This window comes from Elephas maximus, chromosome 18 (genome assembly GCF_024166365.1).
Source record: "Elephas maximus indicus isolate mEleMax1 chromosome 18, mEleMax1 primary haplotype, whole genome shotgun sequence".
Lineage (NCBI taxonomy): Eukaryota > Metazoa > Chordata > Mammalia > Proboscidea > Elephantidae > Elephas > Elephas maximus.
The window spans coordinates 61,509,871-61,524,456 of NC_064836.1; positions in this window are offsets into that span (position 1 = coordinate 61,509,871).

Sequence of the window (14,586 nt, forward strand, 5' to 3'; positions counted from 1 at the left end):
TCTCAAAAAAGAATGAATCATTTAAAAAAAAATTGGACTTTATAAATATTAAAACCTCTTTTAAAAAGTCCATTATGTAAATGAAAATGTATGATGCAGACTGGGAGAAAAATTCACAATACAAATATACAAGAAATGATTTATGTTCAGAATTTATATAGAATTTTCACTACTCAATAATTAAACAACACAACAAAAAAAATGAACACAATAGTTGAAAAATATCTTTAAAAAGACAATCTGGGATTACCAACAAACAAATAAATGAAACTTAACATTACTAGTTTTAATGTAAATGTTCGTTAAAATAATACTACAAATTTACCCCTATTAAACCCAGACCCAGTGCTGTCGAGTCGATTCCGACTCATAGCGACCCTATGATGATGATTGATTTACCCGTATTAGAATGACAAAAATAAAAAATACTGAGACCGGTGTATGCGAGGGCATGGGTCATCCGGAACTCTCATTGTTAGTGGGATTTTAGAATGCTATGATATCTTCAGAAAACAATTTTGCTGGTTTTTGCATTTTCTCTTTGAACCATGGATTTTATTCCTAGGCATTTACACAAGACAAATTAAGACCTGAGTCCAGAAAAAAGATTTGAATATGGGTGTTCATAGCTTTTTTATAACAGGCAAATGCTGAAAACAATCCAAATGTCTTTCAAAAAGGGACTCAGTTGACAAACAATGGATTTTCATACAATAAATATGACTTGACAATAAAAAGGAGTAAATTACTGACACATGCAACAACATAGTTGAATCTCAAATATATTATGCTGAGTGAAAAAAGCTAGACCCAGAAAAGTAAGTGCTATGTGATTCAATTTTTAAAAGTTCTAGCACAAGTAAAATAACTCTGTAGAGATACAGAAATTAGACCAGTGGTTGCCTGGAATGGAAAAGGCTGATACAAAAGGGCAAGAGGAAACTTCCTGGGGTAAAGACAAAGCCGCACATCTTGATTGGATGCTGTTTACACTTGCAATGATTGCATTTTATATGTAATTTATGCTACATTAAAATTGGTTTAACATAAAGATGTTTCCCTCCAAATATGCAACAATTAGTCTAATGAAAAAAAAAACATAAACATTAAATAAGTAAATAAACAAGTAAGTAAATAATGTTTATGAAGAGGAGGCACAATAGAAATAAATAGAATTGAATTCCTGGAAAGGCAAAAAATCTTGCAGAAAATTGGCCTTTCAATTGAGACTTAAATAATGTGTTTATTAAATGACAGGTCACCTCAACTGTCATCTAGATGATGTCATGGTAGATATATCTTATACATATTTGCATTATATATATATATATATATAATATTGTATAGGAAGGAGCCCTGGTAGTGCAGTGGTTAAAGCATTCGGCTGCTAACCAAAAGGTCAGCGGTTTGAACTCACCAGCCACCCCAGGGAGAAAGACGTGGCAATCTGCTTCCGTAAAGATTACAGCCTTGGAACCCCTGTGAGGCAGTTCTACCTTGTCCTATAGGGTCGCTGTGAGTCAGAAGGGACTCGATGATAAAGGGTTATATTTTATGGAAACATTTCTTCATCTTAGCATTTTTTATAACAAATCTTTAGTGTTAAATCATATACCCCTTGGTGCCAAGTCAATTCCGACTCATTGTGGCCCTATAGGTCAGAATAGAACTGCCCCATAGACTTTCCAAGGAGCATGTGATGGATTCAAACTGCCGACCTTTTGGATAGCAGCCCTAGCTGGTAAACACTACGCCACCAGGGTTTCTGCTGAATCATTAGATGTTGTAAAATTCAATCAATCTTTCTCCTATCATTGAATATTTTGTTTGTTTCCTTGCTTTTGCAATTGTAGATTGCTTTACAGCAAAATCAAATTCAGTTTTTGAATGGATTTCTAGAGATGAATCCTGAATCTAGGGTTGAATCCTGATTTAGGGTAGAGCTCATATTTCAGATCATTATAACTAGTACCAAAAGAGTCTCAAAACTTTTCAGAAATAATTTTATAAAATTTTACTGCATTAGCACAGTACACAAACACACCTAGTCCTCACTTATTGATTATGCATTTACAACAGCAGTAAAAATCTAATTTCTGACTATTTTGTGCATTAATGATGTACGTCCAGCAGTAACGAAAGTTGAGGTACAAGGTGAGAGTAACTCTGTGATAGTTAATATTATGTGTCAACTTGATTAAGCTATGATTCCCAGTGGTTCGGCAGTTATGTAATGATGTAATTTGGCAGTTATATAATGATGTAGCCATTCTCCATTTTACGATCTGATGTGGTCATCCTCCATCTTTGCATAATGCCAATTTTTGCCTAACGATCTGGTCTTTGGAACACAACCATGTCTATAAGTGAGGAGCGGATATAAACTTTTCACTGTACTTTGCTATGAGTTGGAATTGACTCAAAGGCAATGGATATGGTTTTTGGTTTGGTAAATCAATTATATAGGTGAACATTATATCTTTGCTTGCGTTTTCATTTATTTATAAGAATTCATAATTTTCCTATGGTTATTTTTTACTTTGTGAATTATCTTTTTACGTAAATCAGATGGTCTTGATTGTACACATGTTAAAGAAGCAAAGATTTCATATATTTAAAACCACAATACCTTCTTGTATAAGCATCAATATTTGTTAATATTTGTAAATACAAGATGTCAAGTATGGTTATGCTATATAAATGGTCAGTAGAGTTATTATCCTCATTTTTTAGCAAGATTCATGGTTAATGAGGTTCCTATGAGTTCTTGAAGACTATAAAAAGCACACAATCTCACGCGCAAATCAAAATTGGACTTTCAAAAGTGCCTCATGGATTTTCTATTTTTTTTTAAGGAAAATCTTTCATTTTTTATTACAATATACAAAAACAAAACTCTTGGTTGAATGGAATTAAGTCACATTTCCAGAATTCTGTGCTCAGTAGAACAGCTTGAATACAGAAAACAGTTAAAACAAATCCCCATGCAACACCTAAGGAACACCTAAGTTAACTTCAGACTTCCATTTACTGTTTTCTGTCACTGGTTCTACTGTTCTCCCATTTCTCAGAGTCCAGACATGTCAGTTGTAAAATATCTTTGGGCTTATAAAGGCAAGTGTGACTATTTCAGCAGGTCTGGTGGCTAAGAAGAGAATAATTATCTCTTTCATTTTGCAACTCCAGTGAATATTCTGTGAGGTATAACTGAAATCAAATGTCAAAAAGCTGTAAGAAAACACTTCAAAGGTATTCATACTATAAAGAATACCTTTTCAGTTTGTTGGCATCACAATAACTCAGGGTCCTCCTGGCCCCCACCTAAGTCTAAGAACTTAATTGAGCGCTGTCATTACTATCAAAGGAAACCCTGGTGGTGTAGTGGTTTAGAGCTATGGCTGCTAACCAAAAGGTCAGCAGTTTAAATCCACCAGATGCCCCTAGCAAATCCTATGGGGGAAGCTCTACTCTGTCCTTTAGGGTCACTATGAGTCAGAATCGACTCGGTTGCAGTGGGTTTAAGGGTTATTACTATCAAAAACTAAATTAATCATGTTGGGTCTGAACCAAGATCACATACAGCCAAAGCAATCCTAGATCCTTACTTAAATTTACACGAAAACCAAAAAAAAAAAAAAAACCTGTTGCCGTGGAGTCAATTCTGACTCATAGTGACCCTATAAAGGAAATAGTCCTGAAATGCCTTTCTATTACTAATTGCTAAGTCTGATTCAATTTATTAAATAGGTTCTGAAACGGAGAAATGGAAGTAAAAGCCTAAGACAGCATAAAAATAATCCCCTTTAACATTACGTCACATTTGACTATCCAAGGAGGGTGTATTTGCCCAAGTTCACACAAGCATTGAGGAAAAAGAAAGCAGGCAAGCCTTGCTGGGTAAACTTGTCCACCAAACCTCTTTGGGTCTTTGTCTAGGAATTTGTCCCATTCTTTTGTTTTCAGGATGATGATATAAAATGGTGCCAATTCAGGTAAGGTTGGATGTACCTGTCTTAAACACAATGGAGGTATTTTTGGTTAAACGGAACCAGAATCAAAAGAAGGATTCGGGATTTCCAGCAGCTTCATCCATGACCTGTGAGTAAGGCCTTTAATATCTCACCCTGTCTTATATCTGTGAACAAAAAAGTGTGATGACTACTTCTTCATGCCTCATGGCAGTGAATAACTGGGTAGCAGCACCTTATCCAAGGACGTTCAATAACACGCATCACCTTTTCCTATATTAAGCTCTGGTAGATATAAAAACCTGCTCATTAATCAATCATAGTCTCAGTGGCACGGTGTGTTGTGGGAAGCCCTCCCTTTCCTCTGACTCCTCTAACAAGATATGCTCATAAAGACAATGTGAAAATATAACCTAACAACAACAACAAAAAAGACATACCATGTAATAGGAATCAATGCTTAGGACTTGTGATTGAAATATTACGAATTTATACATCGCTGTTCTCTAAAAGAATTCAGAAAGAGAATACATGTTTTCTCATTTACTCGCATTTCAGTTGGGGTTAGGGATCAGGGTGGAATCCTATTTTCACAGCCTCTGAACAGACCTTCTCAGGAAGACAGCATAAAAAAAAGAAAGCAGGCTATGCATTTAAGGCTTGTTGTCAATTTAAATGAAATGGTGTAAGTTATTTTTGCCCTCCCCTCAATTAGGTCAGCAAATAGTTGATGCAGCATATTGATTAAGCTGTTTTCTATCACCTTCTCTGGGTTTTCTGCAGGTACCAAAGTGCCGAAAGAATCTATATGTTGAAACTTCAGATGTTGAACTTGATAGTTGAAGGGAAAGTTAGTTTTTTGTTTTTTTTTTTCCAATAATGCAAAACAATGCAATTTTGGCCTTGCATTGCTAGAATCTCTTTAATGCTTCTCTGCATTTAAGCAATTGGTGTGAGCTTTTTAAAACATTGTTCCTTCTGGATTCTTAGGCATTTTACATTTGTCCAGCATTTGATTTTAAGTAAGTTAAGGGTAGAGAAAATATCGTTTCTTTTGTATTACATTGTAAAATCTCATATTTTACTGACAAAAAAATGTGACAAATGAAAATACCAACTAAACCCTCTTTGGGTCATTGGACCTCATAGATCGTAACACACATACACACACACTCCCCACACATACTAGCTATTGCTGTGTAAAGATTATATATGGTTTTGGAGAAAGCAAGTATGATTTATTAAATCAGATTTTAAAATTGTATAGGTTTATATTTTCTTTCCAGCAGTATATCCAGCCTTAGAATATCATTTAGCTGTGAATATTAACAATTTATTCTGGGTAAGTAAACAAGAATGCAGATATAACTTCATAAAAAACTACATTTCTAGGAGAAGAACTGTAAGCAGCAAGCATAAACAGGAAAAGAAAGAGAAAAATTATTTGCGAAAGTTTAAGACAAAGGTTTATTCAGAGAGGAAATATGGTTTATTTCTTTCTTCAGTTTAGGAAGTTAATGGAATTAACATTTCCATTCAATTCAGTCTAACTGAACAAATATTCACTGAGTACCTTCTTTGTATCAGATACTTTATTCAATAGATACTTATAAAATAAGAACATAAAAAAAAAAAAATGTCCTGCCCTTTACCTGCTCAGAGTCTAGCTCAAAAACAAATTTGAACACCATGGTAATATACGTTTGGTCAAGTCACCACTTTTTGTTCTTTTGTATGTATTGTTTTATCTCAAACTTACACTTAACCAAAGCCATTTGCTAGCCCTGCTATGTATAGTAAATTTCGGTAATCTATATTCAGGAATTGCCCAAATATTACCTGTGATTTTTAATTTATTTGATGATTTCAGTGATATCTCAATGTTGGGATTTTGTTTTTGAGGCAATGTATGAGAAAACAACATAGCTGTACCCACCAATCTCTCTTAGGACTTGGAATTGAATGAGACTGCTAATTAAATTAGCTAACTAAGTGTCAATGGAAGAGAGAGAATGAAGTCACATAGTGTCATGCTGTGCTCAGTCATTTACTAAAGACAGACTGTATGGGGCCATGGTGAACTAATTGACTCAAGAGTTTCTTTTGCTGTTGTTTCAATTATATTACTTAAAGACAAGGGAATAATAAAGCAGACAAAAATAACATCTATTTTTTACGATCTGCAATAGGTTTGCAGTTAGAGTTAAGCAATGAGATCTCCATTGTTTTCTGAGATGGTGTGCTTGAAGTTGTTGTTGTTGTTGTTAGGTGCCAATAAGTGGGTTCTGACTCATAGTGACCCTACGTACCACAGAACAAAACTTTGCCCAGCCCCGTGCCATCCTCACAATCACTGTTATGCTTGAGCCCGTACGTGATTAAATAGCATCTTGAAAATAACCAAAAATTAAAAGAATTTTTTAACCTGGATGAACAGAGCCTTTTATCTACTTGATTGACTTATACTGAAAATATAATCAAGGGTGTTTAAGAGAGATAATTTCCCTTACAAGCTCAGTAAAGCTTTTATATACTAAAACATTACTGAGGCTTTGCAAAAGCGAGAATTCTTCGCTTAGTAAGCATTCCATGTGTTTCCCAGGGATTTTGTCCTACGAAAATGTTCAGAAATACCAAAATCATCATATTGTCAGGGAGCAAAAGGCAATGTTTGCTTTGCCGCTGTCTCTTGTGGATTAAATTCCTAGGTTAAAAACTGTAGAAACCCACATTTTCATTTGTTAAGTTTTTAACTTAAAACAGTCCCCCATGCCTTATGATACACATGGAGCCAAAACTATCTGTAGAACAGGACACAGTAAATGTGTGTGGCTCTATTCAAAGGAAAATGGTTGAGACATTATTTACAGGACAAATACCATGTTTGGCTTTAATATGAACAAGTACATGTAGCTGTAGAATATACTTTCTGTGTTATCATTAATTCATTTGGTCCAAACGCTGCAGAGTCAGGAAGGCAAACTTTCATAACTCTGGTAATGATCAGTGGGGTACACAAATATCCTCAAGTCACATAATTGTGGTGATCTCAGTGTGCTCGGCTCTGGTGGACTGGTGCCCATACCACTAAATCAGCATTCACAGTGCTACACACATATGGCACAGTTGGAGTTCAGGGGAAGCCTAGGACTTTGTTAGCTTGAGGGCCAAGTCACTCTTAACCTTCATAAAAGGCATCTCTTTCAAGAACAGGGTAAAGGTCACTGCAGCTCATGCCAAGTGTAAAAATGAGAACTACAGACAGGAAACACTGTTCAGATGTTGTAGGGCTGTAGACCTGTTTTATGTCTGCTCTGAGCATTCTGCAGCTACAGGAGACCAAAGACACACTCACCATTTCCATTTATACTGGGTCAACGGCCAAATGGGCCCAGACATTAAAAGCAGGGAAATGCAGGGGCTAATCAGGAATTGCCTGTCTCGAAGGTATGACATGAAATACTGCAATAGGACATTGTGTGATTAGAATTGTGACTATGATGTGTTGCTGTGGCTTGTAGATTGAGTGTTCGATGTTATGAATGTGTAACATCGAAGCAGGCTGGAGCATGACTGCGTAACTACTTACCCCCAAGACACTCATAAAATTGAGATGTGCATCTCCTGAGGATACCAGAGAGCAAAAATTGTAAATAAAATAAATGTTCAGTGTAACTGAATTAATGAGCATATATTAGGATCGTATATAACTTGAGGAAATAAGGAAACAGCACAATTGAGATTTCCCTGAGTAATAGGGAGAAGTAGGGGAAGTTATTTTTATTATCTAATTGGTAAAAAGTCCCAAATTTCTCTGTCAAAGTTTATAAAAGGAAAATACATACAGGTTCCAAGGGGGGTATTTGTGGCAAATGTGGAAAACGATTCCTAGGGAAATGCATTACACACGCGCACACACACACACACACACTCAAATGTTTATAAGGAAAAGAAGAAAGGAAAACCCTATTTACACGGCATGATTTTTCAAAGAACTTTTTTTTCACTGGACTCAAAATTATGACCCGTTTGGTGAATACACCAATATCATGGTCCCTATGGTTTGAAGAACCAGTTTTGTCCCAGTCTATCCATCACTCCATGCCAGGAGTACTCGTCTTTCACGCAGTACTGCAGATTCATATAAATGAGGAAAATTTACTTTTAGCCATGCCAGCAACTGATACCAAAGCAGAGATGCAGGTATGTGGTGCATGTGTCCATTTAGCAAGCGATGTGCCTCAGAATGCTGCAGCCACAAGGTGTGAGGAACAAATACATATTTGTTAAAAATTATTTTTCAGTTCATAAGCTGACAAAACACATATGCATTTTTGTGAGGGAAGTATAGCCATTCAGTCTTATAATGACAGATTTTTAAATCTAGTAAATAATAAAGGGTGCTCAATATAATGTGAGATTATGGCTAGCAGTCATTTTTGCAAAACTTGATGCAGCAGTGTAATGTGGGTCCTCTCATGTCCATCTCTCCAAAAATGCACCACCCTCAACGTGTCCATCCTGGAATTTCTGAAGATTTAATTTCTTTAATTTTTGTCTTTGTACCATTTGCCTATCATAAAAAATCCTTGATCCTTGGATGCGTTAAGAAATGTATTTTATATATACATTTTATATATAAAAATATGTATCTTTCTCACTGCTTTGTATTTGCATTCAAAGAGGAAAAACCCAGACATTGTGCATCGCACCGTACACCTATAAAACACACGTACATTTAAATATATGTAGGAGTATGTCATTATTATTAGCTGCTGGCAAGTCTATTTCAACTCATAGTGACCCCATGTGACGGAGGAGGACTGCCTCATAGGGTTTTCTAGCTGTAATCTTTATGGGAGAAGATCACCAGATCTTTACCACGTGGAGCCACTGGGTGGGTTCCATCTACCAACCTTTTTGTTGGCAGCGGAGTACTTAACCATAGCCCCGTCAGGGCTCATTAGCATATGGATATGCATATGAATATATACTTCCATGTGTATATATGCTTCTGTGTGTATCTATAACAATTCAGTGGTCTAGCTCTATTTTAACCTTTTGAAGTAAAATAGTTTTGTTCTAAAAGTAATATTAAAATCATCTCCTCTAGCCCCTTTATTTTACAAATAAGGGAATTGAAGTTGTAATAAGTAAAGCAGAAGATCACCCAACCTGTTAGTGGCAGAAAAAAAATCCACTTATTAATGGACTGAGGACCCTTATCTCCGTGATCAGGGCTCTCTTGATTGGGCCATTTCACCTGAGCTTTCATTGAATTAAGAGCATATCTTTAACCATTCCATTCATTGAAGGCATGCATTTCTGTTAGTATTTCTTTCCACCTATGACTAAATCATAAAATACTACACCAACTGGAGAAACCTGAGCAATTATTTTGAACAAATTAGGATAGACTCCACTAAGCTCATTTATATACAATGATTTGGGTTAACTATGTTTCTTTAGTTCATTTAAAGGCAAGCAAAATATATTATAAGTTGAACTGAAAAATATTGACTTTATATAGGTAATCATTTTGTCTATTAGTTATATTTCAATAAGCTTAAAGTAAATGACAAGAGATATTGGTATATTTGATATCATTCTGGGGTCGTTAAGGTATGATCACATTTGTACTATGTAATAAATAGCTGCACCTGTTTCCACCTAGTAAAGTCAATTAAGTGCCTTCTGAGCATCACGATGATAAGCCTGAAGATGACAGAAATATAGCTTTGCACGTTGATTCTATAATGCTTCCAGCATCAACAATGCAACCCGCCATTTAGCATTTTTGTCTGTGACCTAAGTGATGTCTTAGAAGCAAGTGCATTAAGTTTGCTGTTGACATAAGCTGGGGAGAATGTTTCAGAGAGGAGGTGCTGTTTTCCCCCCTGGAAGAAGGGCCCAGAATTCAAAATGAGCTTGAAGTAAACAGAAACATATTTAAAATGTAGAAGAATATAAATTAGAAAACCTGGGGAGCAGAACATATCAAAGACTAGCTATATAGAAAAACACACACAAAAAAAGTGTTAACTGTATAGGAAAACACAACATACTCATATTAGAACTTAATGAGATGAGAATCATACAGGTTTCTATACTGGGGAATGGCCTGTTGTCATAACCCTACTGTAGGAAATATAAGAATAATTCGACCAGAACAAAATAAAGATCTAAACTTTGTGTCATGTATTTTGGACATATTATTAGGAGGGAGCAGTCTCTGGAGAAGTATATCATGCTTGGTAGGGTAGACAGTCAGCAAAAGAAAGGAAGATCCTTGACAAGGTGGAAATGATACAGTGGCTGCAGCAATGGGCTCAAAAATAGCAAGGATTGTGAGGATGGCACAGGACCAGACAGTGTTTTGTTCTGTTGAACATAGGGCCACTATGAGTCAGAACCGTCTTGACGTCACCTAACAACAACCACAAAAAGAGACAATAAATAACAAGATTTCATATTCGTGAATGTACTGATTAACATTTTAAGTAGATGAAGGGTAGGGAATATCTTTGGCCAATAAAAAATGTCATGATACATGGAGAAAAAAAAGTTGTCAAGGATTTCATTCTACTTGGATCAACAATCAATGCCCATGGAAGCAGCGGTCGAGAAATCTAAGGACATATTCCACTGGATGAATCTGCTGCTAAAGGCCCTTTCAAAGTTCTAGAAAGCAAAGATGTCACTTTGACAACTAAGATGTGCCTAATCCAAGCCGTGGTCTTTTCAATCGCATTGTATATATGTGAAAATTTGACCAAAAAAAAAAAGAAGAAGAATCAATGCATTTGGATTGTGGGTGTTGGCAAAGAATATTCATTATACCGTGGACTGCGAGAACAAACACATCAGTCTTAGAAGGAATACATTCAGAATGCTCCTTAGAAGTGAAGATGGAAAGACTTTATCCTGCTTATTTGGATGTATCATAACTCTTTAGTTACTGTTAGTTAATGGTAAACAAGCCATTTTTTATGCCTCTGGACCTCATTAAAAAAAAAGAAAAGGTTGCCATTGAGTTGATTCTGACTTATAGCAATCATACAGGACAGAGTAGAACTGCCCCATAGGGTTTCCAAGGAGTGGATTGTGGATTCGAACTGCCAACATTCTGGCTAGCAGCCCTAGCAGCCAGAACTTTTAACCACTGCGCCACCAGGGCTCCAAAGATAGTACATTATTCCAGTTCTAATGCATTTAGCATCAAGGTGGGTCCCTTTTGAAATGTGTGAAGCTCAGCAGACCAGATTTGGAGCTTCATTGTTGTGTAGGTTGACCATTCTATTAGGATGTGTTAGTTGTGTAAACATTTGTATTTTTTTCCCTTTATTTCTGTGAAATCAAGCTTGCAAGCATGATTATGGCTTTCCTGTATGATAGTTGGAGCTCTGGTGGCACAGCGGTTAAGAGCTCACCTGCTAACCAAAAGGCTGGCAGCTTGAAACCACCAGCCACTCCTTGGAAACCCTATGGAGCAGTTCTACTCTGTCTTATAGGGTCATTGATTTGGAACTGACAGGAAGGCAATGGGTTTGGTTTTGGGATGTAATAGTTAGGGAGCCCTGATGGGTTTGTTTTGGTTTTTCTGTGTCATATTTGGAAAACCAGAGTTTTCCCATGTAACCTAATGGAAAAGTGCCCACAATAAATTCTCCATTCAGTTTTTATCCTTATATTGTCATACTGCAGATTGGTGACACCGGAGTGCCACTCACCTTATTGGTGACTTGTATTACCCATCATATTTCTCAATATCCATATTACCAACCAAAATTTTAAACACACTTAATTAGTAAGCATGCATTCCAATACTGAGAACACATGCCATAATAATTTTTTTTTTTAATAAAAATTTGGCAACAAAAGAAATAAGGAAAGACCAATCACTAGAAATGGACATCATGTTTGGTAAAGCAGAGGGTCTGCAAAAATGAGGAAAACCCTCCATGAGATGTATTGACACAGTAGCGTCAATGATAGGCTCAAACATATTAAAGATCATGGAGATGGCTTAGGACCCAGGACTGGGCATTCTGCTGTACATAAGGTCTTGTAAGTCAGAGCCAACTCCAGGGCAATTAACGACAACAACAGGGGTATCTAATTATATAATTTTTAAATTAGTAAAAAAAAAAAAAGTTATTTCTTGATATCAAAAAATCTTTCTAAGATTAGTAAACTTTTTTAAATTAGTCTGTTACACTAGTTATTACTTAATCTTTTTGTGTATGCGTGTGACTGAGGTAGTCATTAATCCAAACCCGTTGCCATCGAGTCGGTTCTGACTCATAGCAATCCTATAGGACAGAGTAGAGCTGCCCGTTAGGGTTTCCAGGGAGGGGCTGGTGGGTTGGAACTGCCTGCCTTCTGGTTAGCAGCCAAGCTCTTAACCGTGGTGCCACCAGGGCTCCAAGGTCATTAATACTGTCTACAAAATAATTAAAATTTGCTTCCTAGGCACATTACAGACTTATACTTCCTTATTCCTTTTTAAGTTTATATACAGCTAGATGCTTTGGCCACTGATATGATATATAGAAGTTATGTGTCACCTTTTATAAAAACTTTGAGGACCTGTCAATGATTTGCCATGTCCTTCTCACTAGTTTCATGATTTTGAAATAAATCTTGAGACAAAGTATCCATCAGCTTGGATCCCTGACTGATGGCATGAAAGACAGGCCCCAGACAGCCACCAAAGGGCATGTAATGTGACATAATTTATTGTTTTTTTAAACCACTTAGATGCAGGGATTGTTTGTTACTACAGCACACCACAATGTATCATGACTGATAAAACTTTCTTAAACTTTTCAGTGTTTTAGGATCAACATTGTTATGTTGTTACCTCTCATATAAAGATCATTGATGTGGGAGCTGTAGATTATACATAAACACCATTATCTAATCTGGAAAAAGTTGTTAATAATCCAAATTCAGTCCTTGTCATGTCTTTGTCTTTTTTTAAAATTGTGTATAAAATATATACAAAATAACATTTGCCAATTCAACATTTTAACATGTATAATTCATTAACACCTATTACATTCATTCTGCTGTACGACGATCACCAAGGGCTTTTTAATAAAAGTAGGTAATAGAGGGAAAGGTGACACTGGTGATTCAGTGGTAGAATTCTTGCCTTCCATGCAGAAGACCTGGGTTCAATTCCTGGCCAATGGATCTCATGCAGAGCCACCACTGGAAGGCTTGTGTGTTTTTATGATGCTGAACAGTTTTCAGTGGAATTTCCAGACTAAAATGGACTAGGAAGAAAGTCCTGCCAATCTACTTCCAAAAATAAGCCAATGAAAGTCCTATGGATCAGAGTAGTCCCATCTCTAACTGATGATGGGAATGGTATAGGATAAGACAACATTTCATTTGGTTGTGCATGGGGCCATCATGAGACTCGGGGTAATGAGATGACAGTTAATAACAACAACGACATATGAAAAATCAAAGTAAATATTATTATGGGGCTGCAATTAGTTGAGTTTTGTCCACTATCTATTGTGCTGTAATATTATAGAAGTGAATAAACATCAATACTTGAGGTAAAGATAATTTTGTGTGTGTGATTGAAAGACTCTATACGTATATACATATATATATAAATGCAATTATGCACTTAGCTTTCAATAAATTTAATCTTGAAAGTTATTTCAGAATTCAGAATATTGAATCTACTATTGATAAAATGTATACTGACTTCAAATATAAATGGGACTCTCAGAATTAGCAGAAACCCTGGTGGCGTAGTGGTTAAGAGCTATGGCTGCCAATCAAAAGGCTGGCAGTTCAAATCCACCAGGCACTCCTTGGAAACCCTATGGGGCAGTTCTACTCTGTCCCGTAGGGTCACTATGAGTTGGAATTGACTTCACTGCAATGGGTTTTGTTTTCTTTCTGTTTTTGTTTTCAGGATTAGCTGACTGTAAGGAAATAATTTTATCCAACCCTCTCATTTTACAGATGAAGACAAACTATGTGATTCTTCTTATATCATCCAGAAAATGTGTGACAGAATTGAGTTGAGAAATCAGGCCCCTGAGTTTTGGTTCAAATCTCTTTCCATTACTACTTCTAACATATGTTAGGCATTTCACAGTCAAAGATTGCACGGTTCAGTATCATATAAATTCCCCAATTATTTTTCTAATTTGGAGAGTTTGATTAAGTCACTCTTAGTAAGTATATCAGCTATTTTCTTTACTTCTTTCAAAGAAGGCATGGGACGTGATTTGCTTTACAAATTCTCCTCAAATAAGTGTAAACTCAGATACACGTTTTTTTTTTTTGAAAGCACAAGAAGCTTTTTCAGTTTTTCATACCATGTATTGCTGGCAAAGCTAGACTTCCCTGTGTAGAGAGAAATATCTTACAAAGAAAAAGCCTTCCTGGAAATCAAATAACTCTTGCACAACAAGTTTGATGAGCTAAGTGTACATTAATCAGAAACATCTGAATTAAATTTCCCTTGAAATATACATAAAATGAAGAGGAACCGTGGTTTACAGATTATGTTTCAGGTTCCACTCAACTCAAAACATTTTTCCAGCCTCAAATAATGTCAGGTTCTTCATTCCTACTTGGGAGTTCA